Source organism: Bos taurus, chromosome 6 (genome assembly GCF_002263795.3).
Source record: "Bos taurus isolate L1 Dominette 01449 registration number 42190680 breed Hereford chromosome 6, ARS-UCD2.0, whole genome shotgun sequence".
In the NCBI taxonomy this organism is placed as follows: Eukaryota; Metazoa; Chordata; class Mammalia; order Artiodactyla; family Bovidae; genus Bos; species Bos taurus.
The window spans coordinates 97,963,142-97,984,233 of record NC_037333.1 but is presented as its reverse complement, the minus strand read 5'-3'; the positions used below and the strand labels follow the sequence as shown (position 1 = coordinate 97,984,233).

Genomic DNA, 21,092 nt, shown 5'->3' with positions numbered 1-21,092 from the left:
TTGGAATAAATAGTCTTTTGCCTGGTTAAATAATTTTCTTTTATACCTACCTGCTTAGAATTTTTATTCCGATTGAATGGTTGTTGAATTTAAGCAAGTGCTGTTAGAATATCTGCTGATGTTTTCTCTTAGTTTATCAGTGTAATAAATTATGGTGATGGACTTAGAGACTGACCCACTCATGCAGTTGTGGAATAAACCTTGCTTATTTATTGTCTTTTATTCTTTTGATATAATGTACAAAGAAGTCTTCTATAATTTTCCTCTCTAAATCATCAGTGATATTAATCTATAATTATAATTAGTGATTAAAAATAATCTATACATTTTTTTCTTTCTTAAATTTTGGTGTTAAAATTACAGTGGCTTCAAAACATCATTTTAAAAGACTTTTCTATGGCTTGGAGGAGTGGCTGAATTTCCATTTCTAACCAGCTCCCAGGTGATACTAATACTACCAGTCCAGGAACACACTTTGAGGAGCAAGGGTCTAAATTACTTAGCACTGGAATTGTCAGACATTTAGAGATAGATTAAAGCCCAACTCTGAGGCCATCGGGCCCTAGAATCTTTTCAGTATTGACCTCCAAGCACATTATTGTTGTTCTGTTTTTGTTTTTTCCGTCTTCTTGGGTCTGTTTTAATAGCTTGTGTTTTGCCAGGAAATCACACATTTCTGTAGGCTTTCATAATCATTGCTATAGAGTTGCCTATAATGAGTCTCTCAAATTTTTGAATTTCTCACATACCTATGGTCATGACTTTTTCTCTCATTCCTAACTTCTTTTATTTCCTTCTCTTTTTTGACCTCGTCAACTTTGCGCATTTTCTGTCTGTTTTATATATAGTTTACTAGTCTATTCACTAACTTTTGGAGTTATTTCCAGCAGATTCTAATTTGTCCTTCTTACTAATACTATTTTAATATATTATTTTTTCTATATCATTAATTTCAACTTTTACCTTTGTCGATTGATTTCAATTTCGTGTTTTCTTTTTCTAACTTTTTTAAGATGAATATTTAGTTTCTTTTTTTTTTTTTTTGGTTTTACTTTTAAATTATGAAGGCATTTTAGAGCTCTAAATGTTCCTTTTAATACTGTTTTCAGGGTCCTATTAATCTCAATAAAAGTGGATTATTTTTCCTTGGTTTCTAGAGAGTTTTTCCTACTTACATCATTCTTGTGAAAATTACAAGTGTCAATATATGTAAAAAGAGTAGTTGCCCTGCTGTTTTTGGTGTAAGCAAATGTGGGTGTTAACTACTGTTATTATTTACCTATTTATTAGAGACGATCTGAGAGGACAAGTCTGGACCTGTTGGTGGCCCCTGTACCTCCACATGAAGTTTGAGAAGGAATGAAGTTGGCATGAAGCAGAGCAGAACCAAGACCACTGGGCCTTGGTTACATGGTTGGACCTGGAGCAAGTTGGTCCCAAAATTGGTTGCACCCAAGATTTTTCAGATATGAGGCAATAAATTTCCTTTTTTGCTTAATATGATCTTCTCTGGTAGCTCGGGCATAAAGAATCCACCTGCAATTCAGGAGACCCCAGTTCAATCCCAGGATCAGGAAGATCCCCTGGAGAAGGGACAGGCTACCCACTCCAGGATTCTTGGCCTCCCTGGTGGCTCAGACAGTAAAGAATCCACCTCATGTCTGACTTTTGTGACTCCATGAACTGTAGTCTGCCAGGCTCCTCTGTCCATGGGATTCTCCAGGCAAAAATACTGGAGTGGGTTGCAATTTCCTTCTCCAGGGGATCTTCCTAACCCAGAAATCGACCCTGGGTCTCCGGCATTGCAAGCAGATTCTTTACCAACTGAGCTATGAGAGAAGCCCATGACTAACACTTAATATTTACAGTTAATATTCTGTGATTGCAGTCAGAAAGAGTCTTAAACGATACAACTGCCAAGCAGTGTCCCAGGATAGAAACTTGAGATCCATTTCAATTTTGCTGTCTCACTGACCATATTCCATATAGCAAGTCTGCGGATTCTACTTCTTAAATTTCTTTTCGTTATGATTCCTTTTCCCCACTTCCTTAATTCAAGGGAGAAGGGAGGAAAAAAGCAGTGTTTGCTGAATACTTATAGACATATTTATAGACTGCTAGGTAGTGGTGGTATGACTACATGACTTTAGTCACAAAGTCAAGTCTGACCCTTGTGACTCTTCAGACTGTAGCCTACCAGGCTCCTCTGTCCATAGGATTTCCCAGCAAGAATACTGGCGTGGGTTGCCATTTCCTTCTCCAGGGATCTGACTTGGATCAAACCCAAGTCTCCTGCATTGGCAGGCGGATTCTTTACCACTGAGCCACCAGGGAAGCTCAAACTACTAGGACACGTTCACTATTTAATCCCAACAGTAACCCTATGAAGAATTTGAAGAATTTGAAGCAGAGATGGTGACTAACTAGACCAAGGTCACACAGTGAGCCAGCAGTGATTCTAACTCCAGAAGCCGTACTGGGCACCACTATCATGGATAAGCATTTACTGTCTTGATAAACATTTACTCAGTGAGTAACCCCAGAAGCAATAGTTATAGAACTCCACCCCAGGCAGTGCCCATATGACACAGGCCAGTGGCTACTTAGTCCTTTTTGAAAATGGCAATGACTCTCCAAAGCAATCTAGTCAATACCCAACCTGATCACTTTTCTCAGAGAATTTGTCATCAACCACTAAATCTCCACATTCTCAGCCCCAGAGCTTGTGGAACCTGTTTGCAAAGAAAAGAGCAACACCAGCCAGGTTGTGGCCACGCCACATCTTTTGATCAAAGAAAGACAAAAAAAAAAAAAGGCCTGGTGATTTTCTCAGCAGGAGTTCACACACACACATACACACACACACACACACACACACACACACACATCTTTCACAAGTCTGTCTCCTTGAAAATATAGTTCTTGGACTTCCCTGGTTGTCCAGTGCTTAAGAAGCTTTCTGTCAATGCAGGGGACATGGGTTCAAGTCCTGGTCCGGGAAGATTCCGCATGCTGCAGGTCATCTAAGCCTGTACATTGCAAATACTGAAGCCCAAGCACCCTAGATCCCATGATGTGCAACAAGAGAAGCCACTGCAATGAGAAGCCCGTGCACCACAGCTCGGGAGTAGCCCCCGCTTGCTGAAACTATAGAAAGCCTACACAGTAATGAAGATCCAGCACAGCCATAAATAAATACACAAATTTTAATATATATATAGTTCTTTAAGGAGTCTTTTCTGTTGTTTTTGTTTTTAATTTTTTAAATGTTTGGCCACACAGCACATAGGATCCCTGACCAGGGATCGAACCCACACCCCCTGCAGTGGGAACTCGGCATCTCAACCACTGGACCACCACAGAAGTCTCTGTGGAGCCTTTCCTGAATAGTCCTATAAACCTCTCTCTGCTGCCATTCCAGGACTCCTCACATAGACCATCTGAACACTTCCTACTTCTACAGATGCTCCTTTCACTTCCTCAAATCCACCGAGCTCATGCCGGGACTTTTGCCCTCTCTGGGAATGCTCCTCCCACCCATCCACACAGCCACCTCCCGATCCTCCTCGGGTGTCTGCTCCAGGGAGGCCTCCCCTGCCCATCCTGTCTGAGGTAGGTCCTGGCTTCCCCGACTCCCTCTTTCAGAACCACAGCCCCCTGATGACTGTCTTTGCAACCCTTTAGAACAATACACAACAGTTTTATTCACTTGGATGTTGACTTGGGGTTTGTTTGTGTTTGCATGTTTTTTCTTTCCTCTTTCTCCTTTACTAGGATAAAACCAAATGGGCATCTTGAGAGCAGGAAACCTGTTTGTTGCTCTTATATCGCTGGTACATCACACAGTCCTGTTGTATAGCAAGGACTTAGTATATATGTATATGTTTGGTGAATGAATGAATAAAAGAATCAGAGACTAGAATATAGAACCTGGGGGGCCTGATTTAACTCAATCACAGATGACTTGGTGGGTCCCTTTTTAAAATGTTCAATTGGTATAAATGGGCAGAACGCATGAAGTTCCCAAATCCTGGATCCTTCCCCATTTGATGGAATTCAATTAATCCCTGGGTGATTCTTTTCCTGTTTCTGTGTGACTGGCTCAGCGAATGAGTGAGTGAGTGCTCAGTCATGTCCAACTCTGTGACCCCGTGGACTATAGCCCACCAGGCTCCTCTGTCCCTGGGATTTTCCAGGCAAGAATGATGGAGTGGGTTGCCATCTCCTCCACCAGGGGATCTTCCTGACCCAGGGATTGAAACCACGTCTCCTGAATTGGCAGGTGGATTCTTTACTACTGTGACACCTGTGGCTGGCTCGGACCATAACTCTAAAGACATTTTAATGTGACCCCACGGGCCCCTGAATTTCACTCATGCCAGTGACAGAGGCCTCCCCCTGTCCTTCAAAGGCTCAGTGTCCAGCTGGAGAGTGGGGCAGGTGAGATGTCCTACTGTGGAGGAGAGGGGTACACAGATGGCTTTGAAAGAACCTTAAAAAAAGGGCTTCATCCTGGGAAAGGGTAGGGGTGAGAGGGGAGGGAAACGCGACTCTATTGCATATTGTCCATGTATCCAGGCTCTCCCATATTATCTTATTTAATCCTCACCAGGGTCCTGAAATGTGGATGTTTTCACCACTGTTTTATAGTTATAAGACTCTTATAGTTAAGAGTCATAGTGGAAAAATACAGACTTTTATGTCAGATAAGCCTGGATTCACATTCCACCCTTTCAGATTAGCTGCTGTAGGGCCCTTGGAAACTATTCAACTTCTCTGGACTCAGTTTCCTTATTATTAGTAGTAGTAGTAACAATGACAGTTGCTATGAATGTCAAATGATGAAGATATATGACATTAGTTGAAATGATTTTGTGCTTTAAGCACATGCTAGAGATTTAATGCATTACAGCCTTTTTTGTGAAGAGATTTGCCCAAGATCCACAGAATAAGTAGCCTAGAACTTGATGACCTCTTGCTTTGACTCTTGGGAGTCCCTTGGACAGCAAGGAGATCAAACCAGTCAATTCTAAAGGAAGTCAACCCTGAATATTCATTGGAAGGAGTGATGCTGAAGCTGAAATTCTACTACTTAGGCCACCTGATGCGAAAAGTCAACTCATTGGGAAAGACCCTGATGCTGGGAAAGATTGAAGGCAGGAGGAGAAGGGGGTGGTGGAGGACGAGATGGTTGGATGGCATCACCGACTCAATGGATATGAGTTTGAGCAAACTCTGAGAGATAGTGAAGGACAGGGAAGCCTGGTGTGCTTCCATGGGGTCCCAAAGAGTCGGACATGACTGATCATCTGAACTGAACTGAACTGAAGGAACAGCAAAAGGATATTTTCTTTCTTTCTTTCTTTTTTAATACTGGAGTGGGTTGCCATTTCCTTCTCCACGGGGTCTTCCTCACCCAGGGGTGGGACCTGTGCCTCCTGCACTGGCAGGCAGATTCCTTACCACTGAGCCGCCAGGGAAGGATATTTTCTATATGGGCCACACGGCGTGTCTCACTTCCCAGGTCATACACTCTCCTAGGACGGGAACGATATCACCGCCCATTCTGGCTGAGTGCTATGGTTTCAGCTCACACTCCAGTCTTCTACAATAAGGTCATATCGATTATGCCGATACCTGGGTTTTCTACTCAGTGGTATGTATGAGGTATGGGGTCTCTGTGACCCCGTGGACTATAGCCCACCAGGCTCCTCTGTCCCTGGGATTTTCCAGGCAAGAATGATGGAGTGGGTTGCCATCTCCTCCACCAGGGGATCTTCCTGACCCAGGGATGGAACCCAAGTCTCCTGCTTTGCAGGCAGAGTCTTTACTACTGAGCCACCAGGGAAACCCTGCACCTTCTCTTTCTATGAAATTGTCCCTGCAGTGATCTCCATGACGACAGTCTTGCCTTCTGGAATCCAGGCTCCACACCAGCACCAGACGGGTGACTCCAAAATTGCCACTGTCCTTCTCTGCACCCCTAACCTTCAATAGCTTCTCTTGTCTCTCATTGGCCATCCAGCGCTTTAGCTTAGAAAACAATCTGACAAAAAGGAAATCTAATATGTCTTTAGCATTTTTGAATCATAAGGCCAGCTGCTCAATTCTCACTTTTAAACATGTCAAGATCCTTAAATGCCTTAGGAAATAGATGAATTCTAGAAATCCTAAATAAATAAAACTTGGACCTTCATAAGACGTGTTGTTGCCCAATCATAGATAAATCTTGCTGTCTAAGGAAGCAGTATTATCAGGCAAATGTCGCATAAAATAAATGTAATCAGATGAAACAGAGTGTCCACTTTCTTAAATGGAGAAACACTGACCACCCCAACCCACTCCAAGCAGTAAAGACAGGCTTGCTTGCTTTCCTCCAGTCCCACCTCCTAACTTTCCACACCTCCTTCCCACCCAACCCCGCCTTAACTGATGACAGCCCTGGGCTACAGAACAAAAGTGCGGTGTTCCAGAGGTTTTTCCTGCTGATCTGAGCTGCTGTCCTCTGCAGTCAGCCTGTGTGTGGTGAGTATTTTTGCAATAACTTTAATGTTGCAAACTTCTTGTCTTTCTCTTTCATCCTCTTTCAAAAGAAAATTATTTTAATAAATTATTGAGCCAGTAAATTCTTATCATATAACTAATATAAGGTAGAATTGAATAATAAGTGAATTTTTGTTAAAAGCCACATGTCTGCAACATGTAATTGTCTTTTAAATTAAATTTGATGGGGCGATTCATAAGATCGTGTATATAGACTGTCTCTTAAAGATGAAGAGACATTTTTTAAGTGAAAAAATATTCTTAGTTATAAAGAAGAAATTAAGATGGGTTGTTTAAGCAGATTATTCTAAATTCCTTCTAGAAACTTTGTTATTTTGTAATTAGTTTCAAGACTTGCTGTGGAAATTACCATTGCTAGATTTTGCAGTTTATTATTACTTTACTGTCTGAAGTTAATTCTCTCTGTTTTTGTATAACAAAAACACATTTTTGAGATCATCACAGTCTGGCCATTTGTCACCTTTCCTGATTTGCATTGTTGTTATTATGGGCAATATTACCAAGGCAAATCTTAGTATTTTCACTGTTGAGGGAATGATTAATTCTTCTCACGTGTATGATTTAAAGAAAGGGGTCAGGGAGAAAAGTTTTTTTTTTTTCTTTTTTATTTCTTAAAGATGGTCGATAAAATGCATGACATCTAGATGGATGTCTGGTCTCGAGACTTTGAAATTGTGCACATGAGACTTACTGTTTCTGTATTCGTACATTTGTTCATTGAGCCTCTACTCTGTTTCAGGCATCGTGTTAGGATAAAAAGATGAGTGGCCAGAATCCATAGAGCTCAAACTCCAGTAGAGGCAAGGGACCTGAAAACAGCTGATCTTAAAACATCAGGTCAGACGCTCACACTCAACCACACAGTCGTGTCTGACTCTTTGCAACCCCATGGACAACAGCCCGCCAGGCTCCTCTGTCCATGGAATTCTCCAGGCAAGAACACTGGAGCAGGTTGCCATTTCCTTTTTCAGGGCATCTTCCCAACCCAGGGACCGAAACAGCATCTCCTGCTTCTCCCACATTCGCAGGCAGATTCTTTACCACTTGAGCCACCTGGGAAGCCTTGAGAGGCCTAGTGTGGGTGTGTGAGTCACACAGTCGTGTCTGACTGTTTGCGATCTCATGGACTATAGCCTGCCAGGCTCCTCTGACGATAGAATTCTCCAGGCAAGAATATAGGAGTGGGTTGCCATTCCCTTCTCCAGGGGATCTTCCCCACCCGGGGATTGAGCCCAGTTCTCCTGCATTGTGGGCAGATTCTTTACTGTCTGAGCCACCAGGGAAGCCCTCCGAGAGGCCTTTTGTTGTTGTTCAGACACTCAGTCATGTCCCACTCTGTGACCCCATGGACCGCAGCACACCTGAACTGAAGGCTTCCATGTCCTTCATCACTCCCGGAATTCGCTCAGATTCCTGTCCACTGAGTCAGTGACAAGGTCTTAAACACACTGAAAAACGTGTGGTATGCTATCTACATTCCTCCATATGTAAAGAAGTCCAGTGTAATTTGATTATTTCCGTCAAAGATTACCTTTATTTGAGGAAGGAGAATAAATATTTTTCCTTTATTTTATTTCACTTTATTGCAGCCCTGAGGATATGCTTAGTTTAGCTCTTTCGAGGCCATCCAAAGCAATCCATCGGAAGACCCACCCCAGTGCACTTCCATGTATTAGCAAAATGCAGAGGAAGCCAAGAGTACTGAACAAGCATCATTGTTCAGCCATCAGTTTTATTGAGGAATTGGCACTTAACGCTACTTATAAACTCATTTGGGTTTAATGGGGATGGGGTGGGAGGCAGTGAGAATGGAGATAAATGTGCCTGTGCGTTTTTAACGTCTGCCCCTCTTAGTGCATAGATTGTGTAGGGAGGTGAGAACAAAGATAAATGTGTGTGTGCAGATAAATGTGTGGGTCCGTTTAACGGCTGCCCCTCCTAGTGCATAGATCATTTTCTGGAAGAAGACATCCAGAGGCTTTTAGGAGAACAAAAGTTTGATAATTAAGTGTATTGGTTCCTGCTTTTTTTCCCAAGTTAAGTTTGTCAACATTTAAGTGTTCCGCGGCCACCAGCTAATAGTATTTTCACTGAAGTTTTGAGATCCATTTATATTGACTAGAGCACTCAGAAATGGTTTTAGTTATTGTCTTAGAAAGTATTGGATAGGACTTGCTCAAGTTTTGGATTACAGCTGTTGCTGCTGTTGTTTAGCTGCTAAGTCATGTCCAACTCTTTGGTAAACCCATTGCAGCCCATCAGGCTCCTCTGTCCATAGGATTTTCCAGGCAAGAATACTGGAATGGGTTGCCATTTCCTTCTCTAGGGGATCTTCCCAACCCAGGGATCGAACCTGTGTCCCCTGCATTGGCAGGTAGATTCTTTACCACTGAGCCACCAGGGAAGCTCTTGGGTTACGGACACCACCCAAATTCACCATTCTGTAACTTTTGACCCTTGATTTTATGGCTAATGACCAGCACTATCTTAACCCTCTTTTCTTCCATCACCAATGCAATTTGTGGGCATTGAGTGGGGTGGAGGGCTCTTCCTGCTGCCTCCCCCCACAACCCCATCCCTTGCTAATAGCACAAAATCTAAAATTATTTAGCAAAGTTGCTGCTGCTGCTAAGACACTTCAGTCGTGTCTGACTCTGTGCGACCCCATAGACGGCAGCCCACCAGGCTTACCCGTCCCTGGGATTCTTCAGGCAAGAACACTGGAGTGGGTTGCCATTTCCTTCTCCAATGCATGAAAGTGAAAAGTGAAAGTGAAGTCGCTCAATCGTGTCTGACTCTAGCAACCCCATGGACTGCAGCCTACCAGGCTCCTCTGTCCATGAGATTTTCCAGGCAAAAGTACTGGAGTGGGGTGCCATTGCCTTCTCCTAGTAAAGTTGACTGTTGACCAAAACAGACTTTAAAAAATCAGCTAAGTCCCTTCAAGATGTTTGTGCTGAAGTGAATGGAGCTATTAGCTGTAAATGATCTTCAACCCATGTGACTCAAAGGACAGATGATTCCAGTTCTAATTTAAGTTGCAGCAAGTTTTAAATTACAGTCCTGTACTTCTTAGGTCTTCTGGTTCTTCTAGCCAAGATATTAATTCTGAGACAGTTACAAGTTTGCTATGCTGATAAGACCAGATAATAGATATTCCAAACATGGGTGGAGATAAGCCCTCTGCAAGTCCAGGAGCTGGTGATCCCCTCTTCTCTTTCTGGGATTCTCCCCTGCTGAGTTCCTATTGGAGACAAAGATTTCCAAGAAAGAGGTGAAGAGACAGCAGATAGAATAAAGGCAAGACATGAGTCTGGGAAAATAATTGCCTAAGGGAGGAATCTGATTTTAGATGAGAGTTTTCATAGCTGTATATGACTTAAAACTTCTAACTCAAGGATCCATTCACTCAACCAATAATATTTCAGCCTTTTATTCTGCAGACAGAAATAAATTGGGGGATGAGCTGGAAGAACTCAAACTCTTTCTTGGAAAGACTCTTTCTGTTCCTTTACACCAACTCAAGAGTCACGGTAGAAGTTTTAACTAATTAGATAATAATTCTGAGCTAGAGCCCAATGATTGGATCCCAATTCTAAAAGAGATAAATGCTCACTCCCCAGTTATAACAAAAAAGAAAACAGCCTTCTTTTCCCTGTAGGAAAAGTGTTTTACTGCCACATTTGGGAGTAAACTCATTAAAATGTGTTCCTACACACACAAACCAAATTTTTATTGGATTAAATGGAAGGACATACATCACAGATGTCAACAGTAGTTCATCTTTGGACTTCCCTGGCAGTCCAGTGGTTAAGACTCCGTGCTTTCACTGCCAGGGTACAGGTTTGATCCCTGGTCAGGGAACTAAAGGTCCCGAGTGCCGTGTGCCCCCCTAAAAAAAATAGTGGTTAGCCTTGTATGCTGGATTTAAAAGAAACATTTTCTTTTGACATTTTTGTGATATTTAGATTTATGTTCATTGATTGTACCGTTTGAACTAAGTTTTAAAAATTATACATGTTTGGGGTGAAAAATTAAGTGGGAGGGGAATTTGAAATTAGAGGGGAAATGTGTGTTTTATCTTTGTGTAAAAGACTTACGCTCCATTACTTCAGTACTCAAATCATCATTTTGGATAGACTTCCTTCAATAATTATGATAATTTAATTCTCAGCTCTCCCTGTACCCTGGAATCACCTAGAAAGTTTTAAAAATATCAATTCCAAAGCCTCCTTCACTTACACCAATGGAGCCAGAATCAGAATGAAGCCAATTAGTCAACTTATTATATAATCTAAGGGTCCGTATTGTAATTTTTGTCTTCATAGCATTGACCAGAAGGTTTGTTCTTGTTGTTTAGTCGCTAAGTCATATTGACTTTTTTGAGACCCCATAGACTGTAACCTGCCAGGCTCCTCTATCTGTGGGATTTCCTGAGCAAGTATACTGGAGTGGGTTGTCATTTCCTTCTCCAAGTAATCTTCCCAAACCAGGGATCGACTCTGCATCTCCTGCTTTGGCCGGTGGATTCTTTACCGCTGAGCCATCAGGGAAGCCCACCCAGGAAGTCATATTACCTAAAATGAGAGTCCATGAGCATTTTACTGCTTTCTTCTATTATCACAATGGGTGGGTATCAGCAGCACCTGGTGTAAAAGTTTTTCAGCTCTCTGGCGTAGAACTTGGACTTCGATCAGTTGTACAGTCAAATGTGATTCATTGGTGTGTGCGAAAGATGCACTGCTCAATAAAACACCAGCTTGTTTTAAATGGATATTTAAATGCCAGTCATAGCCCATGTTGGCCAAGTCTCCTTTCTAAGCTTCCCCACTGGTCACTTGCTAAAGCAGTTTTATTAATAGAATGGATTTATAAGGAAAACACATTCTTTCCTGCAGGTATGCCTTTAGCTTATCTCCATGTTGAATTAGGATGGCCATCAACTCACCTCCACACTTCTATTCAGGTGCATGTTCTGTTTGCATCTTTTAGTTTTTATGACACTACATTTGCTTTATATGCTTTTCTTCTGCGTACCTGTTGCTACGTGTAATAGGCAGCCCTCGATGGGTATCTGAACTCAGATTCTTGCCAAAGACTTCTAATTTAGCCTCTGCTGTTGCTGCTAAGTCACTTCAGTCATGTCCAACTCTGTGCGACCCCATAGACAGCAGCCCACCAGGCTCCCCCATCCCTGGGATTCTCCAGGCAAGAACACTGGAGTGGGTTGCCATTTCCTTCTCCAATGCATGCAAGTGAGAAGTGAAAGTGAAGTCGCTCAATCGTGTCTGACTGTAGCAACCCCATGGACTGCAGCCTACCAGGCTCCTCCATCCATGGGATTTTCCAGGCGCTTCACAAATCTTAACAAACCCCAGGTGGTGAAAATACTATCCATGGAGGAATACTCAAGAATATCCATCCATGTTTTTCGCTGAACAATCTAAAAAATCTGATTTTTAATCTTGAATCATCCCAGATTATCAGAGAGGTAGATACTCGGATGGGATCATTTTAGCTTCTTGCTTTCACTGATTCTACCCCAGAATTGTGCTATAACTGTGTATTAGGGAATAGGTTCTGGAAAGTCACTGCTCTTTCTAATGTAGAGTTACTGAGATAGGCTTTGGCCACTGCATTTTATGTATCATCTCCTTGTTGAGGAAATTGAGAAATGTGTCTAGGTCTCAATCTCTTTTTATTTTATGGACATGATCAATCTCCTAAATGTTTGTATTCCCTCTTTGCTTTGCCTAGTGGGAAGCTCAGAGACTAATTTTCAGCCCATACCAAGCACTGTACAGGAACCTTAGAGTAAGTGCCAAATTTACTCCCGGCTTTATTTTCCCTGATCTATTTTTGTGGAGAAGGAAATGGCAACCCACTCCAGTACTCATGCCTGGAAAATTCCATGGATGGAGAAGCCTGGTGGGCTACAGTCCATGGGGTCACAAAGAGTCGGACATGACTGAGTGAACTGCAAAATTATTTTCCCTGATCTCTTTATTTTTGTGTCTTGTTTTGTATATAATTTAGTAGATGGTTCAAATCTTTTTAAAAACAGGGCAAGACTATGAATCAAAATTTCTCAGCCTTGACGCTAGTGAGTCAAATGATTTCTTGTTTGTGGGAATGGGTACGAAGTGGAAGAGAAGGGAAGGGACAGAGAGAAAGGAAGAGCCTCCCTGGCCTCTACCTACCAGGTGCCAATAAGCCGTTGTCCCCCTACCCTGAGCTGTGACAACCAAAAAAATACCAGACATTGCCAAATGTCCCCTGTGGGCAAAATCACCCCTGATTGAAACTCACTGGTATAAATGAATCAATAAACGTAATACTGAATATGTAGGGGAAGAAAAGCTTTCCTCAACCCTCTTAGGGTCCCTGGCTGGGTCTGAAAATTAAACTAAGTTTGACAGGGGAAATGCAGGCAAAAGTTATTAAATTTTAACATGTTCATGGGAACTTTTGCAAGAAAATTAGACTCAAAAAAGTGACCAGAGCAGGAAACTTTTATACCTTTAGACAAAGAAACCATAAATTTGTGAAGAGTTGACAAGATAAGAGGGTTTGCCCGAGGGGTACTAAATGGTGAAAAAGTAACAAGGTTTGCTTATTCTTAGCCCTAAATCCCATTTCTGGTGCTAAGGATGTCTGCCTTCCTTCTGGTTCAAAGAGGGTACCTTTCTCTTACTTACCTCTTGCTTTTTGGGAAGACAGGTGAAGGGAGAGACCTTCCTGCTTTTGCTATTTTCTCAAACCCCTTCAGGGGCTTCCCCAAAGGTGGCGCTAGTGGTAAAGAACCCGCCTGCCAATGCAGGAGACTCAGGAGACCCAGGTTCAATCCCTGGGTCGGGAAGATGCCCTGGAGAAGGAAATAGCTACCCACTCTACTATTCTTGCCTGGAGAATCCTTTGGACAGAGGAGCCTGGTGGGCTACGGTCCATGAGGTCGAAAAGAGTTGGACGTGACAGGCAACTTAACACGCCTGCAAACTCCTTCAGCTTCAGTATGCCAAGGTGTCATATTTTAGGGTACTGGGTCCTGAACCCCACCAAGAACCTAGTAATTTCTAAGCTATGTGGAGGCCACTGTCTTTGAGGGACACAAAGATCACTGAAACCTACTGACCACACTAATAAAAGCCAAAAATAAGCCCCCCAAAAAAGAAAACGGAAGTTCTCAGAGTATGCATAATTAGATATAGCTCATATCTGAAGTTACTATAGCTACTGTAGCTCTCCTAATGACTCTGCGGAGAAGGAAGTGAAGGCACTATCGTCGTCATTGAGAGAAAAGGCACAGAGGTAGCCAAGTATCGATGGATAGAGCTATGGTTAGAGCCCAGCATCCTGACCCCCAAGTCCAGGGGGCTCTCCACCACACCACCAAAGTGTTGTTGAGCAAGTTCAAAGGAGGGAGAGAGGCAAACCCAACTTGGAGGATTTGGAGTGGCTTCTTGGAGGAGATAGCATTTGAGATGCGATGTTGACTGCTCAATAGAGAAAGTGGAAGCATGAACTCACAGCAGGAATGGCATAGATGGAAAGCTTGCAGAGTGGTGAGGAAGCTGACCAGATACGGAAAGGAGAGGGTCGGGGAAGGACTAGGAAAACAGAGTGTGTTGTGCTGCAAAGAGCTTCTGAGGGCAGGCTTATGGGGCTTGGCTGTGAAAAGGCAGTCATTCCCTAGAACCATGTATGCCTGACAGCCCTTCATAACTTAGATAAAAGTAGAGAAGAAGCTTAATGAATTAGGTCACCAAAGAGATTAGTAATGGTAGAATGATAGTGGGGGCCTGGAGGGATCCAATTTATCAAGTGATCATTATGCTCTACCCTGTCCCCAAATTAAAGGCTTTAGTGAGCCAAGTTCCCTTCACTGTCTTGATGAAAGGAGGGTAACTGAACTTTCCTGGTGTCTGAAAATTTCCCAGTCTTGCACTATCAAAAACGCAAGGGGTGGGTGGGACAGAGAGGGGGATGGAGGGAGGCTCCAGAGGAAGGGGCCATATGTATACTTAAGGCTGACCCACGTTGTTGTATGGCAGAAACCAGCACAACACGGTAAAGCAGTTAGCCTCCAACTAACAAAAAAATACAAGAGGGCTCCTCATTTAAGCGTTAGCAGGCATGAGCACCATTTTAACCATGAGGAGAAATGTTTTCGAGTGACCTTTTAAAAATAAAAAGATTTAGCTTCCATTAGAAAATGCCATACCATCAACTGCGCATAATCATTTTAAAATTACCTTACGACTGAGAGTTCTCATTGTTCTGGCTAAGATTTCAGAAATGACACAATTGGTGGGACATTAGGCAGCATCCTACTAGGATACAGACAACAGCGAATTCTTATGCGATCCAGATAATTGGCTCCAGATGCGGATTCGGGCCTGCCATGGGGGCTGGGTGCTGGAAAAGATCGAGAAAGGAGATGTCTTCCTAGTGCAGGGGCTGACGGTTTCTGGGGCCGGCTACAGGGGGTTGGAGGTCAGATGGTCATGTGAGACTAATCATCTCTCTTCACTCCCAGTCTGTAAACCAAAAGGGACCATTTCCTCCTCTGTCTCATAACATCACAGTCCAGTGGTTAAGACTCTGCTTCTGATGCAGAGGGCATAGGTTCAATCCTTGGTCAGGGAACTAGAATTCCACATGCCATACAGCACAGTCAAAAAAAATTTTTTTTAAAAAAAGAAATGACACTGTAGGGGAAGAAAAATAATTTTCCCTCTAACCATCTATCTTCTCAGCTGGGGCCCTGGAACAAAAGATAAAGAGAAAAGCAGAAGTTGATTAACACCTATATCTCATATACATGGGAGAAAAGAAGGAAAACTGTAACTCTCAGCAGTGGCTTAGACTTCAGGCTTAAATATCATCTTCTGCTAAAAGCAAAAGAGAAGCTGGGAATGGACCAGTTATGGGGAGGAGGCCAGGTCAACAAGAATAAGGTTTGTTATGCAGAAAAGGGCCTGGTCCATCCAAGAGTTTCTTATGATTTATTTCTTATTAGAGTCATTCTTCTTTTCTTGGTAGGACAGGGAGACCACCTTACAAATGGTGATCTTCTTTCTAAATATACATTTCCCTTCAAGCATGACTTCTACTCTGTTTCCTATCTTCTCCTGAGTCTACTGTTTCTCAAAATAATCAGCTCAAAATAACTTCCCTGGTGGCTCAGACAGTAATCTGCCTGCAATGTGGGAGACCCAGGTTCAAGCCCTGGGTCAGGGAAGATCCCCCTGGAGAAAGAACTGGCAACCCACTCCAGTATTCTTGCCTGGAGAATCCCATGGACAGAGGAGTCTGGTGGGCTACAGTCCATAGGGTCACAAAGAGTCGGACACAACTGAGCAACTAACACACACACACACACACACACACACAACTGTAATCCTAACAAGGCCAAAATGGCATTTGGGGATGCCATTTTCTGGTTAACAGTGTAACTGGTCGAGTGTGACGTGGAGGCTGCAGAATTCTGCTTAAGACACATTGGAGCTGGGGGTGATGGAGTGGGATGCACACTTAGACCAGGGGCTAGAAGACAGGCCTGCTGTGGGTCGCTAGATGCTGCAGAATCTCAAAGTGATCAAAAGCAAGGCCTTCTCAGCTGCCTTTATGTAACTTCCTTGTTCCAGAAATGGGTGGCATAGAACCCTTGGAACTATCTGGTAGGAAGCTGAAAGCCAGAAAGAGGTGGACAGAGGAAAAAAGAGGGGAAATCAAGGGAATTAAGAGCCCTGGGAAGCCCTAGTGAATGAATGATAAGCAACAATCTCACTCGACCCTATCAAGATAGATCAGACTGGCTGAGAGAAATAGAGCCCATGTGAGACCCAGGCAAGTCAATGAAACTCCTTCCACGAGACAGAGGGCTTGATGGAATAGAAGAACTCTGACTTTGGCTTTAGCTCACCTGGCATTGAACCAGACTGAGCTACTTAACTTCTCCAAGTATCAGATTTCAACACAGGAAGCAAGACTGTTACAAGGGCAATATCACACATCAGATTGCCAAACATGGAAACTGGCAATAGAAACTGCTCAATAAATTTCAGTTTTCCTTCCTCTATCCATGAATGAACAACTATACGTTCCCAGAGGAAATGCTCTTAAATAATTAAGCTGCTGCTGCTGCTGCTAAGTCGCTTCAGTCGTGTCTGACTCTGTGCGACCCCACAGACGGCAGCCCACCAGGCTTCCCCGTCCCTGGGATTCTCCAGGCAAGAACACTGGAGTGGGTTGCCATTTCCTTCTCCAATGCATGAAAGTGAAAAGTGAAAGTGAAGTCGCTCAGTTGTGCCCGACTCTTAGCGACCCCATGGACTGCAGCCCACCAGGCTCCTCCATCCATGGGATTTTCCAGGCAAGAGTACTGGAGTGGGGTGCCATTGCCTTCTCCGAAATAATTAAGCTAGAAATCAAATAAACCATTGTCCTTTGGGACGTTATGGCAGGGGAGGCGGGGGTGGGGGTGGTAGTGAAGAAAAGGGCCTAGTACACAACCTAGAAAAGCCCACTATTTTCACCTCCTCACCATCACTTCCCATTCCTGTAAGTTTGGGGAGCAGTAACTGCCCCTACACTGGTATTTAGTTCAGTTCAGTTCAGTCACTCAGTTGTGTCCGACTCTTTGTGACCCCATGAATCGCAGCACGCCAGGCCTCCCTGTCTATCACCAACTCCCGGAGTTCACCCAAACTCATGTCCATCGAGTTGGTGATGCCATCTAGCCATCTCATCCTCTGTCATCCCCTTCTCCTCCTGACCCCAATTCCTCCCAGAATCAGAGTCTTTTCCAATGAGTCAACTCTTCGCATGAGGTGGCCAAAGTACTGGAGTTTCAGCTTTAGCATCATTCCTTCCAAAGAACACCCAGGGCTGATCTCCTTTAGAATGGACTGGTTGGATCTCCTTGCAGTCCAAGGGACTGTCAAGAGTCTTCTCCAACACCACAGTTCAATATTGCTTGGGACATAATTTTCAAATTTAACTGAATAATCTGTATTTTTTTCATAAATGTGATGACTCTATTTAATCACTTAACCCTAGTTTCTGTTTTTCTCAATTTTAAACCTAGGTGTCTGCTTCGCAGGTTCTTTAGAAGCCTATGAGTAAAAAGAAAGATAGTGGCATTTCCAGATATGGGCTAGGATGTGGAGCAACTGGAACTCTCATACATTACTGATGGAGGTAGCGCCACTACTTTGGAATACAGTCTGGCACTATTTACAAACCTTGGGACCCAACAATGCCACTCCTAGATATAGATATAACAGAGATGCATACATAGTTCCCCTAAAGATATGTACAAGAATGTTCATAGCAGTGTTGTATTATTGGTAACAGTCCAGGCTGGAAACAATACAGTGGTAGCATGGATCAAGAAATTGTGGTATGTCTATAAAACGGAATCTTATACAGCAATGAGCAAAAGAAGCAAGAAATAGAAGAATAAATAATGTTTATTATTCAATAAATATAAGGCTCAGACACAGGCAAAATGAGCTTCTGATGTTAGAAGAAAGGATAGAGGTTGCCTCTGGGTGGAGGGCTCGACTTCTATAAGAGTAAGGAGGGCTTCTGGGGTTCTATAATATCCTAGTTCTCAATTCAGGCTGTGGTTTCAAGAATTCACTTGATGAAAATTCATCAATCATGTTTACAATTTCTATCCTTTACTGTATATATACGCCCTGGAGAAGGGAACGGCTACCCACTCTAGTATTCTGGCCTGGAGAATTTCATGGACAGAGGAGACTCACAGGCTACAGTCCATGTGGTCGCAAAGCTTAGGACTCGACTGAGCAACTTTATATTGCATTTCAATTAAAGGGCTATTTAAAGAAAAAAGAAAACAGTAGAACTGGAGAGGTTCAACTGTCAACTAGGAACAATAAGCAGAAGGAAGAGACAAGAGGCAGGTTTGGGGGCAAGTCCCAGCAGGACTTGCCACACAGAAGAAGCGTTACCGAATAGAATGTGAACAAACCTGTGAGGGGACCAAGATTCTGTGCTGATCCTTGAGTTCCAGCACGTGCATTTTGAACATTTTTTTTAATATCTATTTATTTGGCTGTACAGGGTCTTAGTTGCTGGACCCCCAGACCAGGGATGGAACCCAGGCCCCCTGCACTGGGAGCATTGGACCACCAGGGGAGTCCCCACTTTGAACATTTTTGAACTCAGAAGCAATAAGTAAGGTTTCATTTCTCACAAGGACTGCTTATCAGTGTCTGCTAGGAGACTGCATTCAACAGGCTTCAGGCTCATGTTTCCACCCCATTTTTCTTAAAAAAAAAAAAAAAAAAAAGTGCTTTCAGGATGTTTAGAAATATCCTTGGCCTCTATACACTTCTCATCCAGTTGGGACAACCCAAAATGTCTCCAGACGTTGCCCAATGTCCCCGAGGAGTTGAAATCATCTCTGGCTGAGAACCAGTTCTCTACATATGTATTGTAAACTCCAGGTCAAGTTTTCATTGACTGATTTTAAGATATTAAAAATACATACATATATACATGCATACATTAAAAAATAAAAAAGCAGTTAGTCACAAACTGTCTAGCTTACTGAGACCCCAAAATTCACCTGAGAAGGGATCCTCTAGGAAAATACTGAACAGGGTTTGCTCATTTCAACTGGTCCCTGATTGATAGAGGGCAATGGGAAGAAGAATGAAGTTTCTGGAATCCCTTAGAACTGAATTCAAATCACAGCCCTGCCAGTCTGTCACTTTAGACATGTGGCTTTTTTCCCCTTTGAAGACCAATTTTTAAAAATATTTATTTATTCATTTGGTTGTATCAGGTCTTAGTTGAGGCTTATGAGATCTTTTTAGTTGGCAGCGTGTGGGATCTAGTTCCCTGACTGGGGATCGAACCTGGGCCTCTTACTTTGGAAGCATGTGCTTTTGGCCACTGGACCACCAGGGCTTATTTTCTGTGTGGCTTATTTTCTGTTTCCTCTATCAATGCTCTTTCTTCTGCAGCCTTGTGGGAAAACTACACACACTTTACAATTCCTACAAGTATAAAAGAAGTATGGGACGGGGGAAGTATTGTCTCCTCCAGGGCCAAGTACCACTGTTTTTATTTAACTAACATTCATGAAGTATTTACTCTGCCAAGATTCCTTCGAAGGACTTTTCAAACATCAACTCATCTAATCTTCATGACAACTTTGTAACCTGGGTACTATTGATATCCCGCCTTTCACAGATGAGGAAACTGAGGCACAGAGAGGCGAAGTAACTCACCCAAGGTCATGAGCTGGAGCCTGGGGCCAGAGTCCACGACCTTAACCACTTGATCATGCTTCTCGGTCCACTTTCTCATCTTTTGGTTCCTATAACATTACCCATAAGATGCTCCCCATATCTTTTCTCTGAAGAGACTAAGGAGAGGATGTGGAGCCAACATGCAATCTTTGAGACAAGCTACATTTTCTCATCCATAAATTAAAGAAGTTCGACTAGCGATCATGATTTTTCCTTGGCCTTGGCACTTAGTCTCTTTGCTTCAGTTTTCTTGTCTGCAGTGAAAAGAATCTTAACAGCCTAATGCCCTGAGTGCTCTGGCCTGCTGTGAATATTAAATAGAGACCAGTGTGAAGTAGGAGCCAAACATGAGAAGCATGGCACTCTATATAAGCATCAGCTATGGTCATATCTACAACATACCACATTCAGATTTTTTCCATCAGTGTTCACTGGCACTTAGATGCTCTCCCATGTGTGTGGTGATTTGCAGCTTTCAAAACGTCTTCACGTACGTATTGTTATCTGAGCTTCCCAAACACTAGCAATGACTAAAATCCAAGCTTTCTGACTTCTGACCCATTGATCCCAGGTGCTTTTCTGTATCAATAAGTCATGCATGGACACTGCTACTTGGCAGCATTTAGTTTAAAACAGACAATGTCAGGTCATTGATACACAGGGAACACGGGGTTTAATAGACATAGTCTCATCACATTAACACGACAAAGAAGAAAGTCAGATTGTACTCATTTTAAAGATACTAAAACTGATGCTCAGAGAATTTAGTTTAATTGTCTGAGAACACAGAGCAGGTGGAAAATAGATTTGAATCCAGCTTCATTTGTCTCCACCGGTTCCTAACCGTGATCTAGGTCCTAGCAAGTCAGAGTGTGGGCCAGATGCCAACAGCATTGACACCACCCACGAGCTTGTTAAAAAGGCAAATCTTGGGTCTCACTCTGGATCTACTGAATAAGGATCTGCTTTCTAGAAGGACTCCTTGGTGAGTCCTGAGCACATCATAATTTAAGAATCACTGACCTCTATTGCCCCTCAGTGAAGATCTATCTCTGATATTCAGAAGTGCAAAATCTGTAAATAAGCACATATATGCACACATACACATCCATACACACATATATTGTAGGGTGTTTTTAAAATATACCTCTTCCCTGGTAGCTCAGACTGTAAAGAATCTGCCTCCAATGCAGGAGACCCAGGTTCGATTCCTGGGTTGGTAAAATCCCCTGGAGAAGG

General features: G+C 42.9%; 1 protein-coding gene across 3 annotated transcripts in view; it reads left to right on the top strand.

Annotated features, from left to right (window-relative positions):
* The first annotated feature begins 3,520 nt into the window (after window positions 1-3,520).
* The window catches only part of PLAC8A (placenta associated 8 A), a 33,703-nt gene continuing 16,131 nt past the window's right edge, over window positions 3,521-21,092 (top strand). The window contains exons 1-2 of one of the 3 annotated variants that reach the window (XR_009494762.1): window positions 3,521-3,612; window positions 6,440-6,525. The gene's annotated coding sequence lies outside the window, so the exon portion shown is untranslated. 3 annotated transcript variants of the gene reach the window in all.